Consider the following 14,527-nt stretch of genomic DNA (forward strand, 5'->3'; position numbering starts at 1 on the left):
AGTCTTCAATAAGAATAAATCCATTTTTAACTGGAGGTGAAACCAAATCAAATTTTACTCACCCAAAGCATTTTTCTTAAACTTGCCCAGAACAAATTGCTTCACAGGTCAACTTAGATGAGGTATAGTGCCTAATTAATCAATTACTCAATTATTTAATTATATGGATGAATATACTAATGGATCATAATGCAAATGCTAAGGTGATTGAATGCAAGGATGTCAAAATATAGTCAGTCCAAACAAAGGAATTCACTTACTTTGCACTTGTTGGTTCAATTTAAACATTGCTGTATAATGCAAAATATCTGGATAACTGAAAAGAGACTCCATATAAGATTCTCCTTGAATATATATAAAAGCATAGGCTTAGTCTTTTTCCTGAACTCTGTTGTTTAGAAGATCTCTGACCACACCTTGAACCACCATTATATTCTTACTATTTTATCCTGTCTGAAAGTTATCTAACAGTTTCATTTGAAAAGGGCTACAATTTCTCAGCAAGGATGAGGAACTTCTAGGAAATGTTTGATATATTTCTAGCAATGGGAAAAGTGTCAGGAGGATGTACCTAGAATGAAAATCTCATTGACTTCTTCCTCTCAATTATCTCTTCTTAACTTGCATTATGAAGACCTAATTTTAGATTCCAACCATTGAAGCTTCTGCTCTCCAGTTTTCTAAACTAAAGTCACCATTTCTCAAATTTATTTGCATATTGAAGTGTTAATTAATTTCTCACTTCATCCTTCCTTATTCCAAACAGGTAGGAATTTCAGATATACTTTAGATCTTTAGATCTTTTCAATCCTTTCTTCTACCAGTTCATTTATACTTGGCTTCTTTGAACTGTGTAACCATAATATGGGTCTTAAAAATAAAGGAAAATGAGGGCTTCACCAGTGGCACAGTGGTTAAGAATCTGCTTGCCAATGCAGGGGACACAGGTTCAAGCCCTGGTCCAGGAAGATCCCACATGCCATGGCACAACTAAGCCCGTGTGCCACAACTGCTGAGCCTGCACTCTAGAGCCCGTGAGCCACAACTACTGAACCCACGTGCTACAGCTACTGAAGTTGTAGCTTAGAGCCGGTGCTCCACAACAAGAGAAGCCACCGCAATGAGAAGCCTGCGCACCAAAACGAAGAGTAGCCCCCGCTCACCGCAACTAGAGAAAAGCCCACACACAGCAACGAAGACCCAACACAGCCAAAAATTTTTAAAAATAAATTAAAAACTAAAGGAAAATGAGTGTCTCTCTAACTGCAATGTACTTGAAAGTAGGCCAGTTATCCACAATCCAGACCCTCAGTAGTGGCTTAGTACAACCTTAGGAGATTTTTTTCCTCTCTCCTAGTTTATCAGGATTTAGTCATTAATTCAGAATTAACCCTGTTTCAGTAGATATGGGATTTCACAATCCTAGTTTCATCTGAGACATACAACCTTAAGTTTTTATAAAAATCAGCTGAAGGATGAAGGCGTTCCTTCGGATGGGTGGAGAAAAGGAAATGGCCTGCCCACCCCTTGCTCTGGCTCTCCAAACATTATTAATGAAACCAAATCAGATGCACCACTCCATGGGACTGTAAGAATAGCTTCCAGGAACCTCAAGGTACCTCACCTAACTGTCCTTCTAAAGCCCTGGCATTTCTAAACAACTCAAATGCACGTTCCTGTGGAAATCTTGTGCCCAATTTAATAACATTGTTAAATCAATGAACATTTTCCATGCTCCAGACAACTGCCATGAATCAGTTCAGTAAAATACAGTGTCCTTTGAAAAACCTGAAACTAAACCCTGGGATAATGTCAGTGGGATAAAAATAAACAGTTCCTTTGTTTTGCCGATTCCTAATTGACCAATCTTCTTTAATATTGTGTGAGAGAATAGGATCTGTCTTCTGATGACCTTTACTCACTTGTTGCACAGTTTTAAGGATTAAACGAGACCGTAGAGTTAACACAATTAGCAAAGAGACTGGCCCAAAGGATGTGTTTAATAAATGTGTATTTCCCATCCCTTCAAGAATCATAAGAATGCGGCCTGCCTGGCTGTGGAGGAAGTTCACAACTGGTGGGGATAGGCTATGTTGGAACATATCAAAACTTGAGCCTGAGTGTCTGAATGTTATATCATTTCTGAAATGGTGTGGTATATCTATAAATAGCAATTCAGCTTTTTCTCATGAATTTTATAGAAACAGGTCTCATTACTGCAGAATCTTGTGGTCATAGTTGGCCACTGAGACCCAGCCACTAAGGTTCCTGCAGTTCCAGAGTGAATGACACCAAGAGGAACACCTTTAACTCTCATCTACTCAGTGGGGCAATTAAGACATCTCCCCATTCCAGAGGTTTGTTTTAAACCAGCCTCAAAAGATGAAACCCTGTTTTCAGCACTTTCAGAGCTGAAAGGGGAGTCTTTCACTAAGGTTTGCTCCTTACCCAGTAAATAAATCACATGTTCAGCAACACGAAAAATATTGGTGGGAGGTGCACATTCTTCAATTCAAAGCAAAGAGCCTGTTGACTGGTGGTCTAGTTTTGAAAGCATCTGATTTGACAGGGGAGCTCTCATCGCACTACTGAAATAATTTTACGTTGTTGTGATTTTGTTTGTGGGATTTTCTTTTTTTGAAATTGAAGCAATGTACTTTAATCAGAACCATCAAAGCTTTGAAAAATGTCCACAAAACTTACAATGTCTGGTTTTGTTTCAAAAGTACAAAAAGTATTTGCAAGGCATCCAGCAAATATTTATGGATCAACTACCACGTGCCCATCCTTGTTCCAATTGCAAGGGATGTTACAGTGAACAAAACAAACAAGTTCCCTGCTCTCGAGGAGGAGTGGGGAGATAGGAAGGGTTGGTGTTGAATGAATGTACGAATGAATAAAAGGTATGATTAAGTAGGGAACGTATAAGGGCTACTGTGCGATGAAAGAGAATTAGATTAGAGATACATGAAAATGAGTGGCTGACTTTAGATCAGACGGTCAAGAAAAACCTCTCTGAGGAAGTGACATGTAAGTTGAGATTTAAATAGTGAAGAGCATTCCAGGCACGGGAAGAGCAGAGGCCTGAAAGCGGGGACAAGCACGATGTTTCCCATAAGGAGAAGGCCAGTGTGGCTGGAGAATAAAGGGCAAGGAGGAGAGGGGGCTAAATCGGGAGGTAGGCAAAGTAAGAATCATACGGGGCCTGGAAGCTGGGAAAGAAATTTAGGTCCGATCTAAGTGCTATGGGGCGCTATTGGATGTGAGAGCGGGGCTGTTAAGTGGGTAAGTGGCATGATCTGACTTAGTCTTTCAAAGTTTACTGCATCTGCCGTGAGGAGAGTGGAGCAACAGTAGGTACATTTTTAATGCAACTGGAACCATGGAAGAGTTGTTAATAAGGAAATGTGGAGGGGAAGTGAGGGCGGTTGAGTCTAGGCACCGCTGTGGTAGGAGGGGCCGTGAGGGGAGTGAGGCCAGAGCGGGGCTCTGAGGAGGAGAAGCCTGGTGTTCCTTGAGACGGCCTGAGGTGAAAGAGTCAGCCTCCAGCCTACCCGAGCCCCCAGAGCTGCCCTGTGGCTGCCTTGTCCTTCAAGTGCAGGAGCCAGTTGAAACGTGGGGAATGGAAGCCAATGTGACCGTCTCAGTCTGGCAAAACAAGCCGCAGGGGTCTGTTCGAAGCGTAGTGAGAAGGATGGGTACCAACCTGTGTCGGAAGCCATGTCCCCCGGAATCCTTGGAGGTGCTGCCCAACATCTCTGACCTGGGTCTGAGGGCTGTGCCCCGAGTCCCTACCCTGGCTCACATCGCCTGGATGCTATAGATGAAGCAGAGCCTTCTGCCCGGGTCAGGAGCATACACGGCCCCTGAGGAGCCCCTGGAAGCCCAGCCCTCTGATTGTCATGCAGCGCAATGCCTCAGGGCCCAGCCTGCAGGAGATGGAGAAGAGGCTCCTGGCCTCGAAGAAGCCCTGCCGGCCCTAAGCCGCCTATGGAGCTGCAGGATGAGCTGTGCCACCTGCGCAGCCAGATGGCTAAAATCGTGGCGTCTGATGCAGTTTCGGCTTCATTAACAACAGATTTCTTACCTCCAGAAAGTTCAAAGGTCTCTCCCCGCTTACCTTGTTTTGGATCTTCATTCCACTCTACAACTTCCTTCGCCGTTAGTGACATCGCCGAGGAGACCCAGGTAGACTCCCTGAGCTTCCATCAGTCCTCCTGATTTGTTCTGCCAGCCCTGATATTTGCAAACCAGAACACAAAGCTACTGTGTCTCTCTGTCCCAGGCCAGCAGCTTTGCAGACATGATGGGTATCCTGAAGGACTTTCACCGGATGAAGCAGAGCCAAGATCTGAACCCGAGTTTATTGAAGGAGGAAGACCCTGCCTTCCTTATCTCTGAGTTTACTCTGAAGGAAGAAGATATCAGTAGAAGAGGAAACTGATGGCACTGAGCTCTGCAAACTCAGTCTCCTGCTCCGGGAATTCCTTCAATAGCTGCCTTCCTCACAGCAGATGTTTCTGCCTCTCAATTAGAAATCTTCTGCAAGAGTCTTGCCAAAAGCTTGCACTAAAAGAGAAGAGCTGCATTATATGTTTTCCATATTTCAAACTTAGCAGAAGCTAAGGCCTGTTTTGAGCTGAGACATGTTGCAGCTAATTGTATAGGTTGGAATGTCCCAGTTTAAAGGGTGAGATAGAAGTTTCTGTTTTTTTCTTGTCCCTGGGTGAAAACAGGTCCTAAGTGAATGACCAACTTTATTGTATTAAACTCTGGACATGTAATATTAATTTATTTTCCAGAAAGTTTGTGCAATGTATACTCCCACTTTACCCAAACCAACATTTAATGTTATTTTTTTATCTTTGCCAATTTGATAACCAAAATTTTAATTCAATTGTTTAATTCACATTTCCTTTACTTACTAATGAGGTTGAACATTTTTTACATGGTTTTTAGCCTTTTTTTCTTTTGTGAATTTTATGTTCATATAAGTGCTCATTTTTTAATATGGTGTTAGTATTTTATTCTTGGTGATCTGTAAGAGCTCTTTCTCTAGGAAGGGTATTAAGACTGTCTTTGTCAATTTTTGCAGACAAATTCCCAGAGTGACTTTTACATTCAATTTTTAAATTTTTATTGTAAAAATATCACACGTACAAGCAGGTACGCTCCAGTTTTCTGTTGCTGCATAACAAGCCACATCAAAATGTAGTGGCTTTAAAACAACCAACATTTTATTGTAGCTCACAATTTTATGGGTCTCAGCTGGGAGCTTTTTGTCTCTCATGGCTTATTCACCTGGTAGATTGGCTGACCTGAAGGGCCTCAAATGGCTTTACTTGTATGCTTAGTGCCATGGCTGGGATAGAAGGAAGGCTGAGCTCGGCTGGAATTGCCAGCTGGAGCACCTAAATGTGGCTGCTTCTGCACGGTGGCCTCAGGGTACTCAGACTTCTTAATTGGAGGCTCAGAATTACAAAAGACAATATCCCAGAAACAAGGCAGCAACTTCCTGGCCTTTTATGACCCAGACTCAGACGTTACATAGTGTCACCTCCGCTGTGCTCTATGGGTCAAAGCAGTCACGAGCCCTTCCAGATTCAGTGGGAGGGAACACAGAGGAGGGCCAAAGAATTTGTGACCATGTTTTCAAACTTCCATAGGGTACAAAACATTTCAAAGAATAAAACAAATTCCACTTCACCTTTTAAGTTGTTTATAATGTTTTTAGTAAGCAACTGGTTTTTAAGTACTTACATTAATCTCTTTCTTCTTCTTTGTGATTTCTTCCATTGCTTTGTAATTCATTTTTTAAAATTATTTTCAAAGTGTGTGTCTACAAAATCAAGGACATTATCAGTTACTATATTGGGAGAAATGACTTTACGGTCTTTAGATACTTTAAGTACTATGTATTCTGGCTGCATTCATTTAATATAATTCTTAATCCTTTTCCTCTTTAAATTTCCATCAGTGATACATTGGAAAACTCATCTAAAAATTCAGGTTAGCCATACATTTAATTATATAGTTGCTGTGTGGAGGGGAAAAAAAAGAAGTGTGACTAAATAGTTCTTGCTTCATACTTTGCCACATTTCTGGTTCATTCTTCCAAAATGAACTGAAATGCAATGAGCTACATTTGGTCTGTGTAGCTAGTAGTTCCCATCAGGTGTTGCGATGGTGCTCAAATACTGAAAAATTTGATTCATTTCATAAATGTGATTGTAGCACTCTTTCTTACAGTGTTCTGAATGACAAAGCAAAAAGGTGTCCTCCTATAACAGTATTTAATTAGTAATTATTTTAAAGGACATTCTTCTGGCTAATAGAGAGGAAAGAACTCCTTGTAAACATATATTGTAAAAACTCAATAAATGCTAAATGATGATGCTCATCTCATGCTCTAAAAATTTAAGTTGATTTTTTTTCAGTTATTTTCTCTGTTTCCAATAGTGCATTTCAAAAACTGGTTTTGTCTTCTGATTATGGAACTGTGAAAGCTGTGCAGAAAGAACTAAATTGAATAAGATGTATGACACACACATAATCGTGATCTTCAGTGTTTCTATTTATCATGTGTATCTTTCTCCTATTTTATTTTCACCATATCCAGAAAAAAAAAATTGGAGGAAGAAAACATTGGAAAAAATCTTATTGTCTAATGCAGTTAGTCACCATGAGGGCGGGGGTCATATCTTTTTTGTTTTTTTTCAACATTTTACCTGCAGCACTAAGCACTGTGCCTTGCACATAGTAGTGCTCAATGAATATTTAGTGAAGAATGATTTGGGTAGAGGCACAAAAGTATTTACCAGCCTGTTCCTGTGATCTAGTCTGAATCTGGAGAGTTTCTTTTTCATGGAGGCAGCTATGTGTGTGGAGCATCTCCTCCATATCTGTTTCCACTACTTGCTATTCATACCACACAAGCAATGGACTGGAAAAGTCAAGCCCTTGAGTCCATTTACCATCTGAACTTTATTATGAGAGATCATTTGAGATTCCATGGCTTTCCAGAGACAAAAGGTTCTCAAATCACCTATGGTTAGCCCAAACTTTATTTATGTCTGAATATCCACAAGTTGAGCCAAAGTTCAGAATGCTGCTGGGTCCACGCGTCAGGCCCGAGTACACGTCAGAGGTTGGGCCTTGTGTTTTGCGTACACTCGTGTTTTATAGACATTCAGCAACTAGAACCATTCAAGCAGTTCTTCATTTTGTGTTGAACACAGAATACAGGTAAAGTCCAGAACTATACTCTCCAATATAGTAGCCATTACCCACAAGTGGATATTTAAATCCAAATTAATTAAAATTAAATAAAACTAAAAATTTAATTGCTCAAATGTACTAGCCACATTTGAAGTGCTTAAATAGCCATTTGTGGCTAGTGGCTACCATATTGAACAGTGCAAAACGAGAACATTTCCTTTATCACAGAAAGTTTTACTGAATAGTACTGTTCTAGAATACATCACTTATATCACATTGCAGAAATTCTAAATTAGATACCCAATTCTGCACTTATTTCCTAATCGACCAATCCTGGCTTTCAAATCTTTTTATTTATCTAAGTGTCTAAAGCTTCCCTGTTTAAATCTTTTTTGAACAACAAATATAAATAATATTTCCTAAACAAGTCTCTGTGAAATATACCAAAACAAAATAGAGACTATCTACTATGCAAAACACAGAGTTAAATTTCTGAAATTCAGTTTAAATGGGGAGAAGTCCCATATGACTCGTAAAAAGTCTAAATTACACATGGTTTATAAAGCATACTCAACTAAATTACATCAAAAGCTCAGACGAAAACCTGAAAGTATTGCTGAATTAAAGCTCTACCAGACCTGATTTGATACATAATAGAGAATAATTTCTAACTCGAATACTACTGTATGCAAATTGGATGGAAATGTGTTGATGGCAGAGATCACTCCTCTTAAATAAACCTAACTTTTCTCCCTGAGGTATTACTTCCTTATAAATTTCCTTCCTCTGTAGCAACTGCCCACATCCTTTCTAAATTATCTGTAACCTGTATTAATGGAAATTAAATTAATGGGAACCTAGCACCATGAAAAGCAATAACTGCATACTAAAAAAAAAAGGTTTATTTGGACAAAAGCTATATATAGTATATGTATAAAAATAAATAAGTGCATATTTGCATATACAGAAATACAAAAAATTATTCTCTCTCCTAATCAGCATACAAAGACCTCTAATATCAACTAAATGTGCACTTACATTTCGGTCAATAACAGCATCTTTTATTGAAGTGTGTCTTTATACATTGCTGGAATGTACTTTCTCCTATGATCCCAAAACAATACACTTTGATCATAATCCAGCTTCTTGTTGTCTTTCCAATTGAGTAAAAGTATCCTCTTTTTTTCCTACTTCAGAAGCTGTTCCGGAAGTGGAGTAGCGTCGGGTGAAGAGACAGAAACCAGCCCCAGACGTGCCACAGGAAGGCACAAGCAAGGACGGTAGTCCTCGATTCCGCAGGCGGGCCGAGTCTATATGTAAGTGTGAGAAGCCATGGAGGGCGCGGTGGCCTGGGGGCCGGTGGTCCACAGGCGCGGCAGCTGCGGTGGCGGAACTCACTGTCGCTGTTCGGGAGACAGGGGCTGTTGGCAGACCCTGGGGTACCCGGCCTGCCTGCAGGTCCTATCTCCCACCTTCATCTCCACTGCAAAAGTCTTGAGACCATCGCTACTAATGCCAGGTTTTTAAATCCCTGAGAGTAAAATACATGTGCAGAGTGTGATTCGAGCTGATTTTTAAGCCCAGGCATGTTGAATAGAGTCTTAAAATAATCATTGCCATAGGACCTGACTAGATATCCAAGTGTTCACCAGATGCTAGAAGCTAGATTTTGCAAAGGAAAATTGCTAACTTAAGCTTCTTTTCATGATTCAACAGAGGGTTTTAAGTAATAAAAGATCTGGAGATTTGTAAAATAAATAATTCCAGTGCAAATGGGAAAATTAAAATAATCTTATCATCTCTCAGTCATGTCTGTATGTGCTTTTCTACCATTATCAAATTTCTCTTAATTGGCCCAATTTTTTTTCTGGCTGATACTTTACAGTTTTATGAGTTGTAATGAAGAAATGATTCCTATACTACCAAATGTAAAATAGATAGCTAGTGGGAAGCAGCCACACAGTGCAGGGAGATCAGCTCGGTGCTTTGTGACCACCTAGAGCAGTAGGATAGGGAGGGTGGGAGGGAGACACCAAGAGGGAGGAGATATGGGGATATATGTATACATATAGCTTATTCACTTTGTTATAAAGCAGAAACTAACACACCATTGTAAAGCAATTATACTCCAATAAAGATGTTAAAAAAGAAATGATTCCTTTCAGATGACTGAAGTGCCATGTACTAAATTTTCCTAAAGACAATCTAGGATGTTTGAAACAGAGCATGATATAATGTATATGGTTTCATTTATATACAATATTGAATATATCAACAGTGAAAAATAATAACAGCATGCCAGAATTTCTTTTATTCCTTAACAGATCTCTCAGTAGAAGCAATTAAAATGTAAAGTACATCATTAACTTTTGAACTTCGACAGAAAAAAATATCATACATTTCTGACGAGTAGACATTATCTCATAGTATCCACAGCCATCTTATGCATATTACCCTTGCCTGGTCTTCAGTGTGACTTCTGGACACACAACTCAATGTTTCCTAATATTTAATAGTACAATGGCTTTTTATAGTCTACTTAATTTTATTTAGTAATTGAAAGAATGAATAGTTAAGATTCCTCAGATTTTTGTGTTCTTGCTGGAGGTGCACTTGAACAAAAAGAAAAACATAGTATCTAGCTCTATAGTTAATGCACATGACCACATCCTGTCTAGAATGAATCCATTCAGAGTTCCTGGAGAAATGCAAATACATTATTCATTTTCCTAATGTATCACATTTTACTACGGGCACCACTAACTCTATCAAGGCCAGATGTTAGCCAAATGAAATATTTATAATGCAAAACCACTGAATTAAAAAATATATGCTCATTTAAGCAACAGGTTATAGAACTCAAGCCAATCACATATTTTGGAGAAGCTGAAGGAGGACGCCTGACGTGTGTTACATTCATAATGTCAGAGTAAGGTTCTGAACTCAATCCAGAGAAACTGTATAACTGTTGCAGCCAACTAAAGCTCAGCTGCTTCTGGATTTCTTGTAACAAAATCTTGCTGCCAAGGGCACTGATGGGCTCACCCAGTAAAAAATTACAATAATAATGTTAAAGTAAATCATAAAAATGCAGAAGGTGGTTATTATAGGGCAGAGGAAAGGAATTGCTTTTAAAGTTATGATGGAAATATCAAAAATACATTTTATTGAACTTTTAAAAAATTAAACTTTGTTTTTAAACTAGGGTGCAAAAGCAAGGAAATGTAAAGGTTGTTCAATAAACGATTTCATTCAATGGTCAACAGCAATGATTCAGCAAGTGAAAATAAAAATTATATTTATTTAACATAGTCAATTCAGGCAGAACTGAAGCTTATATTCTGATAGTTTTCTAGTAAAAAAATAACCAGATGAAAGTCATTTTTAAGGAGGAATTTTGACTGAAAGGGAACAAAGAACTTGAATGCATGTCTTCTCAGTGAAAATGAACTTGGCATATGCTTAATTTCACATAGTATAAAACTAAATATTTCATGTGGTTTTTAAGTTCTAGGAAGAAATTCATTTGAAACAAATGTAGAAAATAACCCCAAAATTTAAATATGAAAACTATGACAGACTTACATTTAGGGAAATAGATCATAATAAGTAATCCTCTGTATGCTCTCCAAAAGTAAAGAATGTAAGTTTTTAAATTATTTTTTGGATAATCTGGAATTTCCTTTCTGATCATCTTTATACCTTCTGAAAATATAGATTCCTGAATCATATATCATAGACAGTTTGGTAGATTCCATATTTTCCTCAAGTTGAATAACATATTTCTAAGTGACATTTATCAGAGAAACAAGCTCCATTTGCTCCTTAAAATACCTGATGTGTCTTACACACAGTAAGCACTAAATAATATTCTGAATTGAACTGAATTATTTCCACTTTCTGTTCAGAGATTAATGTGTCTCTTGGATTCACACTAGAGAGATGGTGTCTCACACATGTGGATTAATGAGCTACATCTGTAACCAAAAATATCCATGGAAAACCTGCTGAATTGATCCATATCTGTTTTATTAATCAAGCCCAGTGTGGAAGGGCTTTCTTGTGGTTGTACTATATTTTGGAGATAAATAGAGTGGGGAAACCACACTTCAATTTAGAAGTTGTTCGAAACATTGAAGAACGTAGGGTTTTGTATTATATGACAGCAATAAAGTTCAATCCTTGATGGTTGTAATGCTGATGTATAAGTATATAAATATCTTGTATGTATAATTTTACTGCAGAACATTATGACAGTGGCCAAGAAGACCCTAACCATTTAATATGGAATTTACTTCTTGCTGCCACTCTATTCCTTCCTCATTTTTTAAAAACAAAAACGTTTGGGTTTTATTTTTAAGCCAGCAAGTTAGGAACAGCCAATAGTTGAAGCAGATGGCTAGAAGTCAGAAGCCCCAGATTCTATCCTTGATTCTCCTACCAACTGGGAATGTGGCCTTGTGCAAGTCATGAGAGTAAATCTACAATAAAAGGGGGCTATAATGCCTTACACATGCATGGTGCTTTATGATCTTACACAGCACTTTCAAATATGATATATTATTTAACCTTCCTCACAGCCTCCTAAGACCCAGAGACACTAAATCAACTGTTCACAGTCATCTCAATATCAAATGTCAGAGCAAGGAACAGACATATATGAGGATTCCAAGCTGGTCTTTGTCGCCTTTTCTCTATGCCACACTGCCATGCTATGGTACCTCCAAAGCTGGGCTGTCCAATAGGGTAGCCATGAGCCACATGGGGAGATATAGCACTTGAAATGTGGCTAGTCCCAATTGACATGTACTTGATTGTAAATTTACACACAGAATTTCTAAGACCTTGAACAAAAGAAATAATGTATCTCATTAATATTTTTATATTGATTCCACATCAAAATGATAATATTTTTGATATCTTGAGTTAAATAAACTATGTTATTAAAATTAATTACACCTGTTTCTTTAACTTTTTTAATGTGACTACCAGAAAATGTAAAGTCACATACATGGCCATTGTTTCTGTTGGTCAGAACTGGACTAGAGGATTCCATTGTTCAGAGTCCACAGTACGGATTTCACAGTCCTGGACTTCTTTATACACCTGTCTTGAGGTAGCTGAGACCAATTTCCAAAGACTCTGTCGAACATAGAGCAATGTAGATTCGCAACAATAATTCAGTCATTCTTACCCATCTTTTATAGGCAGGAGAAAGTCAGACTTTGTTAGTTGATGCCTCAAATTCCTCATTCATTAAAAGGTCTCATTTTATATTTGTAGAATGATTGAAAAGCTTAGAGTAAAAGTACCTTGGGGGGCTTCCCTGGTGGCGCAGTGGTTGAGAGTCTACCTGCCGATGCGGGGGACGTGGGTTCATGCCCTGGTCCGGGAGGATCCCACATGCCGCGGAGCGGCTGGGCCCGTGAGCCATGGCCTCTGAGCCTGCATGTCTGGAGCCTGTGCTCCGCAACGGGAGAAGCCACAGCAGTGAGAGGCCCGTGTACCACAAAAAAAAAAAAAAAAAAAAAATACCTTGGAAAGAACTATAAATTATATTTATGACTCTGTAGCACACCTTATTTTAAAATGTGTTCCCATTAAACATTATGAGTGAATGAGACATTGGACTATTAGGTGATATAGGCAATGTAAAATAATAACTATATATAAATTTATTATAAAATAGAGTATATTTTATTCCCCCTACCAACTCTTTAAGATATTTTATATATAATCCCTAAATAAGTAGCTTATTTCTGCTTTGAAAAATCTAAGTGAAAGTGCTCAGGAAAAATGGGTTCATATTTAGGAGAAAAAAATATATATAGCAAAAGACAATAATCAGGCTCCCTGACTTCAGACTGTACTACAAAGCTACAGTCATCAAGACAGTATGGTACTGGCATAAAAACAGAAATACAGATCAATGGAACAGGATAGAAAGCCCAGAGATAAACCCATGCACATGTGGTCACCTTATCTTTGATAAAGGAGGCAAGAATATACAATGGAGAAAAGACAGCCTCTTCAATAAGTGGTGCTGGGAAAACTGGACAGCTATATGTAAAAGAATGAAATTAGAACACTCCCTAACACCATACACAAAAATAAACTCCAAATGGATCAAAGACCTAAATGTAAGGCCAGACACTAACAAACTCTTAGAGGAAAACATAGGAAGAACACTCTATGACATAAATCACAGCAAGATCCTTTTTGACCCACCTCCTAGAGAAATGGAAATAAAAACAAAAATAAACAAATGGGACCTAATGAAACTTCAAAGCTTTTGCACAGCAAAGGAAACCATAAACAAGATGAAAATACAACCCTCAGAATGGGAGAAAATATTTGCAAATGAAGCAACTGTAGCAAAACTACAATGAGGTATCACCTCACACAAGTCAGAATGGCCATCATCAAAAAACCTACAAACAATAAATGCTGGAGAGGGTGTGGAGAAAACGGAACCCTCATGCACTGTTGGTGGGAATGTAAATTGATACAGCCACTATGGAGAACAGTGTGGAGGTTCCTTAAAAAAACTAAAACTAGAACTACCATACAACCCAGCAATCCCACTACTGGGCATACACCCTGAGAAAACCATACTTCATAAAGAGTCATGTACCACAATGTTCATTGCAGCTCTATTTACAATACCCAGGACATGGAAGCACCCTAAGTGTCCATCAACAGATGAATGGATAAAGAAGATGTGGCACATATATACAATGGGATATTACTCAGCCATAAAAAGAAACGAAATTGAGTTATTTGTAGTGAGGTGGATGGACCTAGAGTCTGTCATACAGAGTGAAATAAGTCAGAAAGAGAAAAACCAATACCATATGCTAACACATATATATGGAATCTAAAAAAAAAAAAGTTATGAAGAACCTAGGGGCAGGACAAGTATAAAGATGCAGACGTAGAGAATGGACTTGAGGACACAGGGAGGGGGAAAGGTAAGCTGGGACGAAGTGAAAGAGTGGCATGGACTTATGTACACTACCAAATGTAAAATAGATAGCTAGTGGGAAGCAGCCGCATAGCACAGGGAGATCAGCTCGGTGCTTTGTGACCACCTAGAGGGGTGGCATAGGGAGGGTGGGAGGGAGACGCAAGAGGGAGGAGATATGGGGATATATGTATACATATAGCTGACTCACTTTGTTATAAAGCAGAAACTAACACACAATTGTAAAGCAATTATACTCCAATAAAGATGTTAAAAAAAAATAGCCCACAATACTGAAAAGTAAAATCTATTTGGCATTTATTATGCAGTCTCAGGCACTATACT

At 38.6% G+C, this 14,527-nt stretch overlaps 1 protein-coding gene and 1 pseudogene across 2 annotated transcripts in view; both read left to right on the plus strand.

Moving 5' to 3' along the window:
* Nucleotides 1-14,527, plus strand: part of COL8A1 (collagen type VIII alpha 1 chain) — a 155,470-nt gene that overhangs the window by 91,069 nt on the left and 49,874 nt on the right. For both annotated transcript variants that reach the window (XM_030861014.2, XM_060297970.1), the window contains exon 2: nucleotides 8,415-8,534. The gene's annotated coding sequence lies outside the window, so the exon portion shown is untranslated. The remainder of the gene's footprint in view (nucleotides 1-8,414; nucleotides 8,535-14,527) is intronic.
* LOC115855695 (mitochondrial fission regulator 1-like pseudogene) lies at nucleotides 3,623-4,444 on the plus strand (annotated as a pseudogene).

The sequence above is a fragment of the Globicephala melas genome, chromosome 4 (assembly GCF_963455315.2).
Source record: "Globicephala melas chromosome 4, mGloMel1.2, whole genome shotgun sequence".
NCBI lineage: Eukaryota > Metazoa > Chordata > Mammalia > Artiodactyla > Delphinidae > Globicephala > Globicephala melas.